Source organism: Caretta caretta, chromosome 14 (genome assembly GCF_965140235.1).
Source record: "Caretta caretta isolate rCarCar2 chromosome 14, rCarCar1.hap1, whole genome shotgun sequence".
Lineage (NCBI taxonomy): Eukaryota > Metazoa > Chordata > Testudines > Cheloniidae > Caretta > Caretta caretta.
The window spans coordinates 34,411,981-34,429,641 of NC_134219.1; positions in this window are offsets into that span (position 1 = coordinate 34,411,981).

Genomic DNA, 17,661 nt, shown 5'->3' on the forward strand with positions numbered 1-17,661 from the left:
CCTGACTGTCCCTTGGGACCCCATGCCCCTTCTCCAGCCCTCCGGCCCCCTTAGCCTGCTGCTCAGAGCACTGTGTCTGGGGTGCGGAGCCAGACACAGTGCCGTGCTCCCCTGCAGAGCATGCAGCTCCCCGCCCCCGGCCTCCAGAGTGCTGCATTGGGAGGGAAATCCTGGACCTTTGTAGAGTTTGACAAATTCATCCCTGAGGGCGATTGAAAACCCAAAAAGCCGGACATGTCCGGGAAAATCTGGACACATGGTAACCCGACCAGAGGAACTCCAGGATCTGCAGCTGTTGCACCTGTATGGTGAATCCTCCGACTCATCACCAAACAGCTCTTCCACCCAGCCCCACGGTCTGACCATGCAGGAGAACAGAAACCATTTGGGACAGCAGAAGAGTCTCCTCAATGCCGCACTCTTTGTTTGGCTTCCCGCGGTCACCGTGAAACATGACTACCCTGCTCCCAGGAGTCTCTCAAGGAGCTGCCGGCGCAGTCACTGGGCACCCACTCCTAATGGTCTCGGGCAGTGGCATTGCAGAGGGAGCTGAGCAGACCGTCCCTTCTGTGACTTCCTGAATTGCTGCCAGGACGGATTCTCCTCTGCGCTAGGGAGAGTCCCCGAGGAAAAGAAGCTGTGGTGTGGGAGGGGGCAAGACAAGCATTCCCCCTGAGCCCTTGACTAGCAGGCAAGCAGGACTCTGGGAGCCAAGGGATTGGTGTGTCTTGCTGGGAGAGCAGAGCTGGAGAGCAGAAAAGGGCATTGAAGGAATTGAAGAAAAGTCAGTGTCATGGCTGGGTAATGGGCAGCCAGACCTAGTGGTCAGAAGCAAAAGACCAAATTGTGTTCAGAACCTCAAGTCAGATGAGTCACCCCGAGTCCGGATGCCAGGAAATCAAGCCTGGGGAGTGGGAGCAGGAACAACCAACAAACGGTCCAGAGCCGGGGAGGAGCGCGGCTGTTCAGACAGCTTCTTGTTCCTGCTGCTGGTTTAAGGAGGTCCCGGGGGGCCGATAAGCTGCTCTGGGACTCTGCCAATAGGAGCCTCAAACTGGGTCTGGACTTCGTAAGTCCGAGGTAAGCAGTTTTTCGTAGGCTTCCAGGTGGCGTACTGGAGGCTGGCTGCTCCCAGGAACCCTGCAGACCCGGGTTAATGACTCAGGGGTCATGACAGTGGGTGATCTCTCCCCGCTCAAACCTCCTGCACGAAACAGTCTCCAGGGTCCCGGACACACCCTCTGAGAATAAAAAAACACAGTCATGAGGACAAATAGGCTATGGAACAGGAGCCCCCTCTTTCTTGCAACAGCCCCAAGTGCCCAGAAGAGTGGACGGTTCTTACCTCCAGGACATGCCTGGAATCTTCCATCTAAGCCTCAATGGGACCCATGTTGCTTGGTCTGACAGGAGGAGATCATCTGTCCCCACTGCTCCCTGCGCTGGGCTGGCTGCAGCACACATCTGTGTAAGAGGCTGGGCCAGAGAGATGTTACAGTCAGGGTCCAGGCAGCCCAGAAGGAGAACAGAGGGTCTGAAACCAGAAGACAAAGCAATCAAATCCGCGGATTCGACAGAGAAGTTTTCTACCCTACAGGGACATCAAAGAAGGTCTGTTAGGAAAGCTGAGATGTTCATCTGGAAACTGCTAAGGCAAAGATTGTGACTTGTTAAGATTCAGTTTTAGTCACTACAAAGTGTGTTGTGTTTTGTTTGTCTGTTTGAAATTTGTCTCTTTCTCTTGCTTAGTGTCACTTAAATCTCTTCTTTGTCACTATGCTTCCCAAACCACCTCAGTGTTGTGTGTTCCAGTGAAGTGTGAGTCTCCAGCCTACCCAACAGGCTGAGCTGTGCCCTGTCTCTCTGAAGGTAGCAAATAATTTCTGAGCGGTGCTGGGACCAGAGTTCAAGGGCAGTTCACCAGACATCTCGTGTGAAGCACAAAGAGACCAAAGAAGCTGGAGAGATTCCGGCCCCACTGACCCATGGGAACTTCCCACAGAAGAGGCTACCAGGGCTCCAGACACAGCCACTTTGGGTGTGTACAAGAGTTCACTCACCGCTAGATGCTGGCCAGGCCTTGTGTCACTGCTTTCTAGCTGGGCTAGCAACCCCGCTGATACTCACTCTTGCAGTTTGTTGGCTGGGAACTCAGCCCTCCAACCAGGTGACTGTCCTTTACTCCACTCCTTCCTGGGTCATGCTTCTTGCAAACAAAGTCCAAAAATGTCTTGAACAGAAACAAGGCCTTCCACCCTCATGGGGAGTTCTTCCTCAGCCTGATTTTGCTTCGGCCTGCCCTTCTTGGGTTTCTAGGGTCTTCTATGTCCCCTTCCTTAGGGACGGTGAGAGAAGCCAGTCCTACCCTGGACTCCAGGGTTTGGCCCAAGGCCGTCTACTGAACAGCTCGCTTTGCTTCTGTACTTTTGCTGCTGTTTTCCCTTGTTTCCTCTCAGGTGGGGCTCACTTGTGGTCATCAATTTGGCCTAGCCCCAGGCTAGGCAGCCATAGACCAAGCCACCCTGTTAGATACCCTCCTCCTTCAAATCCGGTCCAGCCCAGCTGACAGGTTGGCTGAGGGGATGGTGAAACCCCATTGCTGATCAGAAGGAGGTCAGAGTCTGTTCTTTGGGAGCTGAAGGTCCGTTTGTCCTGCTGCAGAAAGTGGAGCTGGAGAGCGGAGATGTTAGGTGAAAGAGACTGCATGATGGAGTTGGAGACTGAAGGACGGGAGCCTCCTCCCAGAAACGCTCCCAGGAGAACAGGTTTGAGGAGGAGTTCTCTGGGAGCCTCTTGCTAGGAAAAAAACAAGGGTGGCACATTGATGGAGATTTTTCTGTCCCAGGGATGGGGGAAGCTCCCAGCCAGGCTATGCAGCAGGGATCCCATTTCTCCCCCAAGAAACCCATAGGCCCAAAGAAGTCAATGGCTCTTACCTCCATGAGGGAGCGGGCTCTTCCCTCTCAGCCTCTTTGAGAACTACCACTGCTTGGTTTCCTAGGACAAGGGACCTGTCCCCACTGCTCCCTGAGGTGGCTCAGCTTCTGACTGCAGCCATCTGGGAGACTGTCACACACCCCGGGGCCTAGAAGACATGGGGGGAGGAAGCTCCTCTTCATGTCAGACTCTGAGAGCCCAGAGAAGGGCCAAAGGAAGAATAAAGGGCAGGAGATGAAGCTAGCCCAGAGCCTCTGTCCCATCCTCACCTCCTCAAATGTGGAGCTTCCTGAGCTTCAGTTGGGCAGACAGTCTGTAGCCCTGACACAAAGGTCCTTCTGCGCCATATGGGGCAGGAAGATCTCTGCCTGGGAGCACGGGGAATGGGATGGGGGTGAGATCAAGGAAAGAGGGGAGGGATGTGGGTGTGAGGGAAAGAGCTCCTGCCCCAGATGAAGGTATCTGGGGGGCCGAGGGAAGGACCCAGCTCTACAGAGAGGGGAGAGAGTTTCTGTGAGTGCCGGGGCCTCCATTTCCGCTTCCACTAGCTCCCCATTTACAGTGAGACAGAGCAGTACCTGCAGCAGGGAGCGGGACTTGATGAACAGGGAGGGGAACCTTTAAGAGCATCAGATGAGCCACAGCCCTTGCAGCGCCTCGGGCATCTGGTGCAAGTGCCGGATGATGTGAAGCTGGCCCATGACCTTGGCTGTGACATCCTCGTGCTGCAGAGGAACGAGAACATGTCAGAGACTGAGACACTCCCCAGGAATCAGGGAGGATGAAGGGCACCTGGAACCAGCGCCATCATTTTCACCCAGCAGCTGCTCATGTCTGAGTGGTGGATTCACCCTCCTGACCCCCAGGATGGCGGCTTGCTGTCCTCTCTAGTGACCTCCAGTGCCAACCCCCCTCCTTGTCGGGTGAGCTCCTGCCACCTCCCCACCAGTGCCCCTGACAGCTGTTCCACCTCCAACCCACTTGGGGACACCGCTCAAATTCGGAGTACCCTCTCCTCCACCCCCACCTCCATCCCCACCCAGGTAGGGCAGAGAGGGGGCTCTAGAAGGGTGGCGGGGGGCGGGAGGGATTCTGGCAGCAGTGAAGTGGGATGGGGAGAGCTTGAGACCTTTCCCCAAGTCACCCCAGTGACAAAAGCTGATGGCAGCCCTGGTGAACGGGGCAGGTCAGCAGCCCCTGCTGACTGAATCCTCCCAATCTCTTGAGAGTGGGTCCAGCCCTACCAGCAGCAAGACCAGCTTCCCACGCCCACGTGCCTCAGCCCTTCCTGCTCAGTCACCATCACCAGTCAGTCCTTGGCCTCCCAGGCTCCCAGGGATGGGAGCAACTCTCGATGGTGGCTCGGGTGACATGGACACTAGGCCATGGGGAAATGGGTGCAGCTCTGTGGGGCAGGAAAGGTTCACAGAGGGCACTTAGGGGACTCTCCTGTCCTTTCCAGGAGTGATAGCAGAGCACCACATCCTAAGAACAGAAGTCCATGAAGTCCAGAAGTCCCCACTAGGCTCCTTGCTACCAGACCAGCGAATGCCGATAGGATGGGAATGGGGCCCTGGGCCCCACCCCAAGCTCCTCAGTCAATTACAGCTGCTTACTGTGTCCCCCATCAGTTGCTGGGCTTCCCCCAGGAGGGAGTAGACAAGCACCAGCCCAGCCTGGCTGATACGCAGCAGGGGGTCGTGGATGGCCAGCACTGCTGTCCGCAGGAAGGATCTTCTCTGCTTGACGGAGAAAAATTTTCCAAAGACCTAAAACCAAGAGGACACGAGGATCAAGCACATTGCCCAGAGCCAGCCTCCAAGTCCTGGCAGTACAATTGTGTCTAGTGCCCCAAAGGGTGGGGAAGAGAGCTGCTGTGGCCAAGGCACTTCATTCCCCAGGAGGCTTTCAGGGTCCCAGGGCTCAGGGAAGCCCCTTTATTAAAAGGTCGCAGATGCTGAGGGACCAAAGCCTCCAGTGGCTCTTTCGGGAAGGCAATTTCTGGCAGGGGCCAGGATGGGCTGGAAATGGATCTCTAATGTGTGTGAGCAGGCCCACTCTGCTGTGTAGGGCACAGAGACGACAGGGGACCCTGTCTTGCTTCCAGCAGAGAGATCTCCTGCACCTCAGCGGCTAGAGGAGTTTGTGTGTGCTGTTGTGGGGGGGAGGGGGTTGGAGCTGACAGACCAGAGGTCTCTTCCCCCAGCTAAGTAATTTCTCTAGTTGCTGGCTATGGCCTCTGCAGCTCCCTGGTTTCTTCAAGGGGAATCCAACCTGCAGCCTGACAAGGACAAGGAGACTCATGGCCCAGTCCCCGTCCCAGATGCTCCTCGGAGACTTTTCTTCCGCTGCAGCAATTCAGCTTGTGGGAGGCGGGACAAGCTCACACAGTCTCTCTCACGGGGCGTCTGTGGAGGAGCGTTCTGTAGATGCCCTTGTCGATCCAGGAGCCATTCTAAGGCCTCCTCTGTGATGTTGTGGAAATCACCCATTTCACCTTTGACTCCAGTCTGGGGGCACTGTGTTACAGTGTGTTCGAAGGTTTGGATATTCTCACCACAGTTGTGAGACGGGGGTGGGGGGTGTCTTTGATTTTCTACTTGTGCAGCAAGGAGCCGCAACTTGGCTCAGTGACAATGTGCTTCTTTGGAACAGTGGCTGAGGTCCAGATATTCTGCCATTCCCTGGCCAGGTCTGGAGACATGAGGGGGGCCCATGTGGTCCATATTGGCTCTGGAGCTCACTATGTCCCCTACCCAGTTCCCAGGTTGGGGCATTCTGCTTCCTGACCGGCAATGGAATTGGGCAAAGCCCACCTCCTTTCTCTGCTTCTACAGGGTGCAGGGAATTCAACAAGGATCTGATCAAGCAATCGTGACTGGCTGAGCCAGTGCTCTCCTCTCAGACAGTTGGGGATCAGCTAGGGGGACAAGGAGCAGAGAGACACCCAAAGCCATAATCCTATCTTAACTCACCCACGGGGGATTCTCCTCAAATCACGGCAACTAGCGAGGTTCCAATGTGGGACCTTTAGCACCAGCCTGTCCCACTGGTTGCTGGATGAGGAACTCTGAGCTGGAAATAAGGAGTGGGCTCTTTTCCTGTCTCCAGGAGGCATCCACTACAGGGAACCCAGCCAGCCACACTCCCTGAGCTGTGTCATGCCCTGGCACAGTGCCCTTACCTCCCCCACTCTGGCTGTGTTCTTATAGCCCAACAGCCTGCTGTCCTGGTGCCAGTCATAGCACCAGAGATCTTCCGCCTCATGTATGGTCAGGCCTGGAAGAGAGAGAGAGAGAGAGAGACTTTTCTCCTCATTCTGGTTGCAATTTCTGTGTCCTTCCAATCCCATTGGTGGCTGCACAGTGGAGTGGAGAAGAACAGAGGCAGAGAGAGACTTGTCCTCCAGCTGGGGTCAGTCTGAGAGAAATGGTCTGGGGTCCCATTATCAACCTGTGGTCACTCTTAGTCCCCTATTGGGTTCCGTGTCCCAGCTGGGTTCCTTACCCCTCTGTTGGAGCAGCAGCTGGTATAGCCGGTAAGTCCCCTCCCTGGCCTGCCGGCTGATGTCCTTGTCTGGATCGCTGACAAATAGAGCCAGCTGGGCCACATGGTGACCCATCCGAGGGAACTCGGCTGAGATCTAATGGAAGGGAGAGCAGAGGGGACTCCATCAGCATTTTCCTCTCAGCTCCCTGTCCCCCCTGGGCCAGAGGGCTCCTTCCTCTTAGCCCCTCTGCAGGAGATGCTGGGGGAGAGGAGCTTGAGATCGACCCTTCATTTGCTCTGCTGCCAAGGGAGCCCAGAGCTGCTTTGGGATGCCAAGCAGGGGCTGGAGCATGGTCCCCTTAAAGGCCCAGGGACAACACTGAACCAGGACAAGAAGAACTTGACTCAAGCCTAGCTCAGTCCTGCTCTGACTCTGCCTCCCCATGAATAACCCTCCTAAGCCACAGCCCCGGCAGCAGCAGCAGCAGATCCTGCAGCCCACTGGAGCCAGCCCGCCTCCCCCTGGAGCCAGCAAGCTGGGCTCGGAGCTCACTTACGTCAAACTCAGGGAGGGTGACTGTGTATCTCAGCAGGGCTGTGCTGCTCCTGATAGCCCTGGCTCGCTCCTGGGACACCCTGGACACGACCCAGAGGTTGACATGCTGTGGGGAAAGGAGGCAGGTCAGACTCAGTGACAGCTGCACCTGCTTTGCAAATGAGCCCCATGCCCCCAGCCCCAGGGGCCTGAGACATTCTGCGCAGGGGGGAAAAGCTGAGTCATTGATGGCAGAGCTTTAGAAGGGGATTCTTTCCCCCAGGACGCAGCTTGTACCCTTCAGGTCACAACTTCTCAGCGTCTCTCTAGATTGGGACAATGTTCGGGGTCAGGGCTGGTCCCATCCTCCCAGAACTCCTGATTCCTGAACAGTTCACCAGAAAGGAGACTGAACCCTCGGCCCTTCCCTGCTACGCAAATCCTTGGGGGGGATGTAGGGAGTGACTGAGAGCACAATCCCTCCAGGAATTTCAGAGCAGATCAGAGGGAAGGGCTGATTCCCTGGGCTCCTCCTGTTTCTCTAGGAAGGAGCATGTGCCTCTGCTCTGAGAACCATCTCCCGAATCTCATGGGCTCTGTGTGTTGGAGGGGTGGGGGAAGGGTGGGTTTTCAGACTCTCACTCCCCAAGACAGAAAGGAGCCCGGTGCTTAGTGCTCAGCAGAACCAGGCAGAGCTCTGGCTCAAAGTCCCAGCTCCTTCCTCTGTCCCTCAAGAAGGAAGGACCTGACACTACATTGCACTGACCTCCCCAACCAAGGACGGCCCACTGGGGACCCAGCTAGGAAGACAGAGTAGAAAATGCATCTTCCAGTCTCTCCTTACCAGTCCCCCAAAGAGTTACAGTAAAATGGGGCTCACCTCCAAGATGAAGTGGAGCCTGTCTGTGTCTGGGGACTCTGCCAGCAGGTTCCCCAGCATGGCATCCAGGACCTCTGGGATGACTTTGTGCAGAGCCTGCAAAGCATGGGTCAGAGTTAGGGAACCTGGGCCTACACCTGCCACAGGATGGGAAGAGGGGTCTCTGGGAAGCACTGGGGAGACTCCCAAACACATCTCCTGGCCTCTCTCCTTCACATCGCACTGCACGCAATTTGCAAGAATCGATGACCTCTGGACCTTTGATCCATGAGCTTAGCAGGTCTCTGCAGAGGGCCTTGTAGGCAGAAGAGTATGAAACAGCCAAGTTGCTATGGATGGAAGCTGGGCTTCTGGATAAAACATGGCTTATGAAAGAAAGAAAGAAAGAAAGAAAGAAAGAAAGAAAGAAAGAAATCCCCCAGGGAGGGGTAATCTCTTCCCTGCTGGAGGGAAGGATCCAACCCTGCAGCTTGTTCCATCTCCGCTACCCCATCCCTAAAGCTGGAGCTCCAGCGAATCAAGGGAGCAGGGACCAAGGACTACTCTGGAAGAGGAGGAGGATGGAGGACGAGGAGGTACCTGGATGTCGGTGGCGTCCTTTTCCGTGCCCAGGGTGAAGACGGAGTGAAGGGCAGCTCGCAAGAGGTGGGTCTCTAGGGCTGGCTCCAGGGCAGGTTTCATGGTGCTGGCAAGAGAGAGGAGCTGGTATTAGACTGTGCAGTACAGGGGTGGGACTGTCGCCAACACGGACACCAAGCCACAGGGATAGAGGCACAGGCTGGCGAGAATGGAAACTGAGGCACTTAGCTAGGGAATGAAAAGGCCAAGGCGTCCCAGACAGACAGTGGCAGGACAGGAATCGATCCTGTTCCCTGGAGCCTGCTGCCCCTCCTGTATCTGAGCCCAGGAGTGAGACCCTCCCCAAGGTCCCTGTCATGGAGAGAGTGAACCTTCCCACCCCACCATCTCTGCCAGAGGCGCCACTCTTGGGAGGTGACCTGGGAGGGACAGTGACGGTGACTCCCAGCCTTGGGCCTGAGCAGCACTGGGGTGAGGGGAGCCGGCGGGGTGGAGGGGTGGGGCTGTCTCAGTACCAGAGGTAGCCCACTGCAGCCAGGGAGTGAGCGAGGACGGCGCTGGGTGACGAGTTATCGGGAAGCTCCTCGATGAGCTCCTGTGAGATGCGAAAGAGACAAAGGAGCATGTGAGATTCAGGCCCGACTGACACCTCCCAGTGAGGAGATGACACAGCCAGTGCCCCACATGGCCAGCAGGATCCCCCACCACCTCCCGCTCCTCCGATTCCTTCCTGCCCATCCGACTTGTCCCACTTCCCGGATTCCTGCCCAGCTCACTCCCAATCCCCTTCTCTCCTCCTCCCTGTCAAAACTGCCCCCATTCAGCCCCATCCCGACGACCGAGCTGGAACCATGTGATTCCTTGTCCCCAACTCTCAGCTGCCCTCCAGCCCCACAATTCCCCCCCTGCCCACTACTGACCAATCTCACAATTTCTCCCTTCTCTTCTCCCAAGTCTTCAGCCCAGCAATCCTTGTCCTCTGCTGCCCCCTCCAACACCACCCAGCCCCCACCCATTAGCCCGGCCGTACCCCTGCCAATCCCATGTCTCCCTCCTCCCTCCAGCTGCCGTATGGCGTGTCTCACTCACCACGATCCTCTTCACCACAGCTGCCTTGCAGCAGCGCGGCTCCAGCGTGTCCTCCCCTCTCTCCTGTGCAGCCAGACATGCGGGGTAGATGGCCTGAAGGAACAGGAGCTGCTGCCCCTCATCCTGGACCCACCAGACGTGGGGTATAGCGAGAGACAACCTGTTAGCGAGGGACGTTCCTGCCCCACCCAAACCAGCTCCAGGGCTCAGGCCTCAATGGGGGATTGTGGGGACCCGCCTATTGTCCAAATCCCCCACCACTCCTACGCAAGCAGGATCAGGAACTGGGAAGTGCCTGTGGGGGGAGATGACCTCGGCTGTTGGGGGACAAACACCCCCATCTTGGGGGTCCCACATCATGGATGTAAAAGGGCCCCATTAGGGGTGGTGGATCAGGAGGGACAAGACCTTCGGCAGGGGTTGGGGATGCTGGGAAGGGACAGGGCAATCTTGGTTCCAGCCCAGGTGGGGAACATTTGTACCTTATCTCTGCACTGGAGCTGCTCTCGGATGACCTTGAGAGCAGCTTCATCTTTGGCCATGTGCACCCCTTCCTCCTGCTCCGAATCCAGGGGGGTCCCTGCACCAGGGAGGGAAGGACAGGGGCATGGTGGGCAGAGCAGGATTCAAGACCCCCCTTCCCACCTCAGTCACCCAGGGAAGATGGGGCCCCAAACCTCCCTCTCAGGGATGCCTTCAGCCCCCAACAGCTTCAGAAGCCCAGAGCAGAGCCCCCCTCCACTGCCCAGGACTCCAGGGGAGGTGCCGATTCCCCCGGCCCCGGAGCAGCAGGGACCAAAGTGGCAGCAGCTCTTCACACCCCCACCCCCAGGTCCCCGTGCGGAAGGGGCAGCTGTGTGACGGCTGCTGCTCTCAGTGGGGTTCGCGTGGCTCAGGCCAGACTCCTGGGCTGGGGACCCCCCCCCACATATCACTGGGAGAGTGTCTGGGCCCAGGGTGTTCACATCCCGTCCTCAGCCCTCCTGGAGCCCAGCCTGGCTCCTCACCTGGAACAAAGCAGTGGCCTCCATCGGCCTGGCTGCTGCCAGAGACCCAGGTGCTGCCGCTGTCCCAGGCTGAGCTGCCGGTGCTGGGACAGGGACCTTCCCCCTCCTGGCCGGCGGGGGCTGGAAGGGCGTCAGAGACCGGGCAGGGCGAGGCCTCCTGATGGGAAGGAGAGCTGGGCTCCTGGGGCCGCTGCTGCCCACACAACAAGCCCCAGAGCCACCCTGCCCGGCGCCCCTCCTGGGCTGGGTCCTGTCTGCAAAGCTGCAGCCTGGGCCAGCTCCACTGGGGCCTGGTCGGGGCCTCTCCCAGCTCGGCGCCTGCGCCGGGAGCCGGGGTCCTTTTCCAGAAGGCCGGGCACTTCCGCCGTCTGGCCTGGACGGGACCTGCTTCCCCGCCAGCGGGGACGCAGGGCTTGTTCTGCCCCTTGGGAAGACGGCAGCTGCTTCCCTCAGGCTCTGGGGCCACCTGCAGAGCCTTCCTCCGCAACATCCGCAGGAGCCTGGCCATCCTGGAACCGAGCGGGAAGCAGGGGTGAGTCTGGGCTCAAGGCAGCCTTTCACTCATGGGCCTTTTCTGTCCCTCCTCCCCCCTGTTCCAACCACAGCAGCCCCCTCTGCCCCCACAGGAGTGCAGGGAGTGCCATCTACACACACTAGCAGGAGTTCATTGCATGATCTGCTCCCAACGTTCCCCCTCATAATCCCTGCTGCTGCAATATCCAGGAACTCTCATCCTTTTCGAGCAGTGGGGTCAGTCCCAAACACCACCGGTTCCTCTGGACAAGCAGTCCCCTCCTGTCGTCCCAGGCCACTCTCCCACCCAGGCTAGAGAAGGAAGAGAACCCAGGAGTCTGGACTTCTCCTGGGAAACCATTCCCCACGTCAAAGTCACAAAGAGCCTAGGCACAGGAAGACCAGGGCCCTCCTCATTCCCCATTGATTTCCAGGCTCAGCAGCTCACAGGGAGACTCTCAGCCTGGGGAACAGTGTCCCACAAGGGAAGGGCTGGGAGCCCCATTGCTGGAACGTTTCCAAACACACTGGAGATGGCTCTGGAGAAGCCCCTGCCTGGCCTAAGAGTGAGGGGCTCTTGGGGGCTGTTTGCAAAGGAAATCCCCCTTTGGAGATAGTCTCTCCCCGTTTCTGCCTCTCCCCAGACAGAGAGGGGAAGCCACCGAGGAACCCGAATGCCACTCACTTGCTCTCAGTGATGGGATAATGGATGGCGGATGTTCAGGGTCAGCAGACGTCCCTCGCCCTCCTCCTCACTCTCCAAGCCCAAGGCAGGCTGGAGAGGGTGGTGACCTCAGGAGTTACCCTGCCCAGCCAGCAGGCAGGGTGATGACACGAGGGCGATCGACTGGCTGTGAAAACAAGAGTCTGTCTGATTGCCAAGGGACAGAGAAACTCAGTCAGCAGCAGGGGGGTGCAGAACACGGCCCGAGGGCGGAGGTGACAGCGCCTCCGGGATCCTGACATCCCAGCACTTTACACACCTTCCTGGAGCCTCCCAAACCCACTGGGCTGTAGCGATGGGACCCCAACCCTACTGATGGCAAACGGACCTCAGCTACTAGCTCAGGGTCACACTGAGTGTCAGAGCCATGGATGGACCCCTTCACTAACCACTGCCGCACACTCCCTCCCACAGCTGGCAATTGCAACCAGGCCCTAATGGCTGGTCCCCCTGCCTTTGAGAGGGAGGGTCACTCCTGCTTCCATTGCTGCCTATTGATCTGTGGGACTTTGGGCAAGTTGCTCCCCCTCTCTATGGCTCTCTGGGACTCACATCCCTGAATGGGCTTTAAAAAAGACAATGGTTAAAGTTTGGCCCCAACTAGTTCTTGTTTCTCGAGACAAGCCATTTTAGCGAAGTTTAGAATTCTTGACATTCATCACCTGGAAACATCCCTTTCTCCTTCGCAGACGGCCTTAACATCCCTTATCTCACCCAGGCTCCCTGCTGCCTGGAGTTAGAGAATTGACCCTGTTCCCATTGGACCTACCCAAGGTGTCACACAGCAAAGCGGTGACAGAGCCAGAAAGAGAAGACAACAGTCCTGACTCCTGTTCGAACTAACAGACAACAACCCCCTGGAGGCAGGGATAAAGCCCAGGAAATCAGGAGTGAACATTTTCATGGAAACCGTTTTCTGTCAGAAAATCCATTCAGACGAAACCACTTTGTTTCTTGAAATCATAAGAAGTAGGATGAAATTTCTTTGCAAAAATATTTGTTTGCAAAACAAGAGCATCTCCTGTTTGTCACAGTGCATTAAACTGTCTCGTCGTACACAAAGGGGAGACACTATGATCGAGCAAAAAGAAAAAGGAGTACTTGTGGCACCTTAGAGACTAACGAATTTATTTGAGCATAAGCTTTCGTGAGCTCCAGCTCACTTCATCGGATGCATCTGTAGCTCACGACAGCTGTAGCTCACGAAAGCTTATGCTCAAATAAATTGGTTAGTCTCTAAGGTGCCACAAGTCCTCCTGTTCTTTTTGCGAATACAGACTAACACGGCTGCTACTCTGAAACCAACTATGATCTAGAAAATTAGATGAGATGCTTCAGTCTGAGCTAAGTAGTTGCTGCTCTTCACAATTTCAAAAGGATAAAATACAAAACCAATGGAATATTAGGTCATAATCGGATATGGCTCAGTGTGATAGGACACCCCTAGTCTGCACTGCTCCGAGTGACACTCTTCAGTGGATCCCCAGCATCCACCCATGGCGAGGTAGGTGGGAGAGGATTGTTATTCGTTCTTGACAGAAGGAGAAACGAAGGCTGAGAAAGGAGCAGGGACTTGTCTTAGCTGATGCAGCCAGTCAGTAGCAGAGTTGCTCTCAAATGAGCTACAGACCAACAATTGTTCATAGTAATTATTCAGCAAGTATTTGAGAAGAATTGGAATGTTGGAGAGGATCACGAACTGCTCCGAGACAATGAATGGAGAGCAGCATCCACATTGGTCAAACATTTAACTGGTTGTGACTTATTTGCTTGGTCATAAAAGAGAACAACAAAGACCAGAGTTTCCTTCCTGTCAATAGCCCCCTCCTCAGCCAATCAAGGTTGAGACTTTGAGGGGTGGGAGGCTAAGGGTTCTCAACAAATAGCCCAAAGAATGGCCCTGGTTACCACCGAGGGGATCACTCTCGGAGCACTATTCCAGTCTCACCTCTCTGTGTGGGCCTCCCACAACCACCACCACCCCCGTCCGGCCCCCACTCCACACACAGAGCTCCTGGTGGTGGGAGGAGAGCAGAGGAAAAGGAAAAAGGAAGCAAGAAGAGAAAAGTAGGAGGGACAGAGAAAAAGGGAAAACAAAAAGGAGAAACCCCAATGTCCCCAGTGATTCTAAGGGATAAAGTCCTAGGTCGGAAATAAAATACTGCCCCCACTGCCCCTAATGTTTTCCTTTCCCAAAAATCAGCCGGCACCTGATGGATCAGACTGAACAGGTTCCAAACCTCTCTGAGGCTCTTACCTTCTATATAGGGACGTCTGCTTTCGAGGAAAACCACTAAAAGAAAAGGAGAAAACTCCGAAGAGGGTCCTCCTTGCTCTCACGAATGTGAAAGTGAATGCTCTCTCAGTCCTCCAGGAGAGACCTCGAGAAGGAGACGTGCTGAAGCAAAGCCACAGGGATCTCCAAGGTTGCCCCTGTCCTGCACCCCTGTCCTGCCTGGTTGATGTCAAGATCTCTCTGTGAGATCATCGCCTCCCCACCACCTTTGTCCAATAGGCTGAGGTCCTGCCAAAGGCCCTTGTGATGTCACTGCCACACCCACCCCTCTCTTGCAGTGCTGATGTCCTGCCCCTGTCCAGCCACACTGGATGTTTGAGCTGCTTCCCCTGGATCATCCCACTCAATGACTCTTCCTTGTGAGGTGACACCGACTACACAGTCGAACACAGAGGTTCTTCCCCAGGCCGCAATTAGGTTTTCACAAGTTAGTTGACTTTATGGCCAGAAGGAACCGTTAGAGCATTTAATCTGATCCCCTGCGTATCCTAAGGCCTCCTGTATGTCAGAAGAGCTGGGCTTTTCTTTTACTCAGCGTTTTCCAGAAAGGCATCTAGTTTTTATTCAAAGTGATCAAGAGATGGAGAGGCCATCATTTCTCTTGGTTCTTTGTGCCAATGACGAACCACCCTCTTACAAATCTGGGTCTTATTGTCATTATACTTTTTCTGATTTCTGCTTCCATCCATGGGGTCTTGTCATGCCTCTGCTACATAAAAAGAGCCATTTACACTCAACATTTTCTCTCCATGAAGTCAAGCAACTCACCTCTCCTTCTTCTTTTGTATATACTAAACAGATTGAGCTTTTTCAATGTCTCATTAGAAGGCATCATCCCCATCACTCACTTACAAATCTTTTCTGTACCCTCTCCAATTGTTTTTACGTAATATTCAAAATGTGGACAAAAGAACTGGGTTCAACATTCCAACATCAGTCTCACCAATGCTCTTTCACTTCCCTTTCCATCCTCACTACTCTATCCAGCCAAGAATGGCTTTAACCTTTTTTAACACAGTTTCACACTGACAGATCATGTTGAGTAGCTCGTCCACTATGGCCCCGAAATCCTTTTCAGGGTCAATGCTTTCCATCGGATTGTCCCCCATTCTGTAGGGTGCCACCTGACTCCTTTGTTACTGGAGCTATGGGGTTGCATTTGGCTTTATTAAAACCTAATTCTTTAGTAAGTGTTTTAGAAGAACTAGCCCATTAGAGAGAGAATCGTGAATTACTCAAAGACAATGAATGGAGAAAAGCGGAAAGAGCAATCAAATACATGTTTGGTTACAGCCTATTTCCTTGGTCTTAAAAGAGGGTAACAAAGACCTGAGCCTCCTCCCTCACAATAGCCCCAAGCTCCCCCAATCAGCATTGAGACTCTGAGAAGCAGAAAGCTGAGAGTTCTCACCAGATGTCCCGGGTCACCACCGGAGGGAGTCACTCTTAGAGCACCATTCCAGCCACATGTCTTTGGGAGGGCCTCCCGCAATGAGAGTTGGAATGCAAACCCCCGCCGCCCCCCCTCCATCCCCAACTCCACATGCACAGACAGGTCCTGGTGGTGAAAGGAAAGCAGGGGAAAGGGACAAAGATGAAAGAGAAGATGAGAAAAGAGGGAGAGACAGGAAAAGGGAAAACAAAAAGGAGAAACCCCAACGTCCGCAGTAATTCTAAGGGACAAAGTCCTGGGTCGGAAATAAAATACTGCCCCCACAATCGAGTCTTTTCCTTTCCTAAAAATCAGCCGGCACGTGATAGATCAGACTGAACAGGTTCCAAACCTCTCCGAGGCTCTTACCTTTTCTATAGGGACGTCTGTTTTCAAGCAAAACCACTACAAGAAAAGGAGAAAACTCCGAAGAGGGTCCTCCTTGCGCTCACGAACGTGCAAGTGAATGCTCTCTCAGTCCTCCAGGAGAGACCTCGAGAAGGAGACGTGCTGAAGCAAAGCCACAGGGATCTCCGAGGTTGCCCCTGTCCTGCACCCCTGTCCTGCCTGGCTGATGTCAAGATCTCTCTGTGAGATCATCGCCTCCCTACCACCTTTGTCCAATAGGCTGAGGTCCTGCCAAAGGCCCTTGTGATGTCACTGCCACACCCACCCCTCTCTTGCAGTGCTGATGTCCTGCCCCTGTCCAGCCACATTGGATGTTTCAGCTGCTTCCCCTGGATCACCCCACGCAATGAGTGTTCATTGTGGGCTCAAGCCCAACACAGTAAAACATCAGAGGCTTCTCCCCATGCTACGCTCAGTTTTTCATACATGAGCAGACTTTATGGACAGAAGAGACAATTAGAGCATGTCATCTGACCCCCTGCATATCACATGCTTTCTGGAGAGCATAGTAGCTAATTTTTGACTACACACATTCCAGAAAGGCATCTCGTCTTTATTAGAAGACATCAAGAGGTGGGGAATTCCCACCACTTCCCTTTCTAGTTTGTTCCTTTGGTGATTCATCCTCACGGTTGAATATGTGTGCCCTCTTTCGAATATGAATTGGTCTCTTTTGAGTTTCCAGCCACTGTTATGCTTTTCTCGGCTAGATTAATGAGCCCTTTCATACCCGATATTTTCTCTCCGTGAAGTCACTTCAACACTTCAATGACGTCACCTCCCGATCTTTTTTATCATCTAAACAGGCTGAGCTCTTTCAATAGCTCATGAGCAGGCATTTTTCTCCAGCCCACAAAACGTTTCATTGCTTTTTGCTGCCCCATCTCCAATATTTCCAAATCTTTTTTCAAAGGTGGACGCCAAAACTGAATGCAGAACTCCATGATCCGTCTTCCTCATGGTGTGTCACCTCCCTATGCTCCTCACTGCTCTTTTCATACATCTAATGATGGCTTTAGCCCTGTTCACCACAGCATCCCCCTGGGTGCTCATGTTGAATGGCTTGCCTAGCATGGCCCTAAATCCTCTTCACAGTCAGTGCTTTCCTGGATACACTTCCCCACTCTGTAGGTGTGGCCTGCATGCTTTGTCGCTAGCTATAGGACCCTTCATTTGGTTCTTTTCCAACTTGTTTTCTTTGAATGGCTCCAGCTTCTCAAGGGATCCGATTGCTCTGTGTCACTGCCCTCTCCTCATCATTAATTACCACTCTGCTACTATTTTATCACCCACCAATGTTAGCAGCAGTGATTTTTTATTTGGGTTGCAGTTCTATTTGGGGGGAGGGATAGCTCAGTGGTTTGAGCATTGGCCTGCTAAACCCAGGGTTGTGGGTTCAATCCTTGAGGGGGCCATTTGGGTCAAAAATTGGGGATTGGTCCTGCTTTGAGCAGGGGGTTGGACTAGATGACCTCCTGAGGTCCCTTCCAATCCTGATATTCTATGATTCTTTGATATTTATTTTCAAGAATTAGTCCTTGAATTATTTTCAAGAAGTAGTCCTTCGTATCCCTCGTGCTCAGAACCTGCTCCGCACAGCACAGCGAGAAAAGGCCGCCCAGCCCAGCTGTGCCCTAGGGACTAAGCACAGAACAAACGTAGGGAGCTTGTGTCATCCACAGCTTCTGAACAACATGTGGGGGTCATCAGCTTACAAATACACTCTAGACCGGTAGCGTAGACAGGCCCCAAATGTATCTAAGTGTCCCACC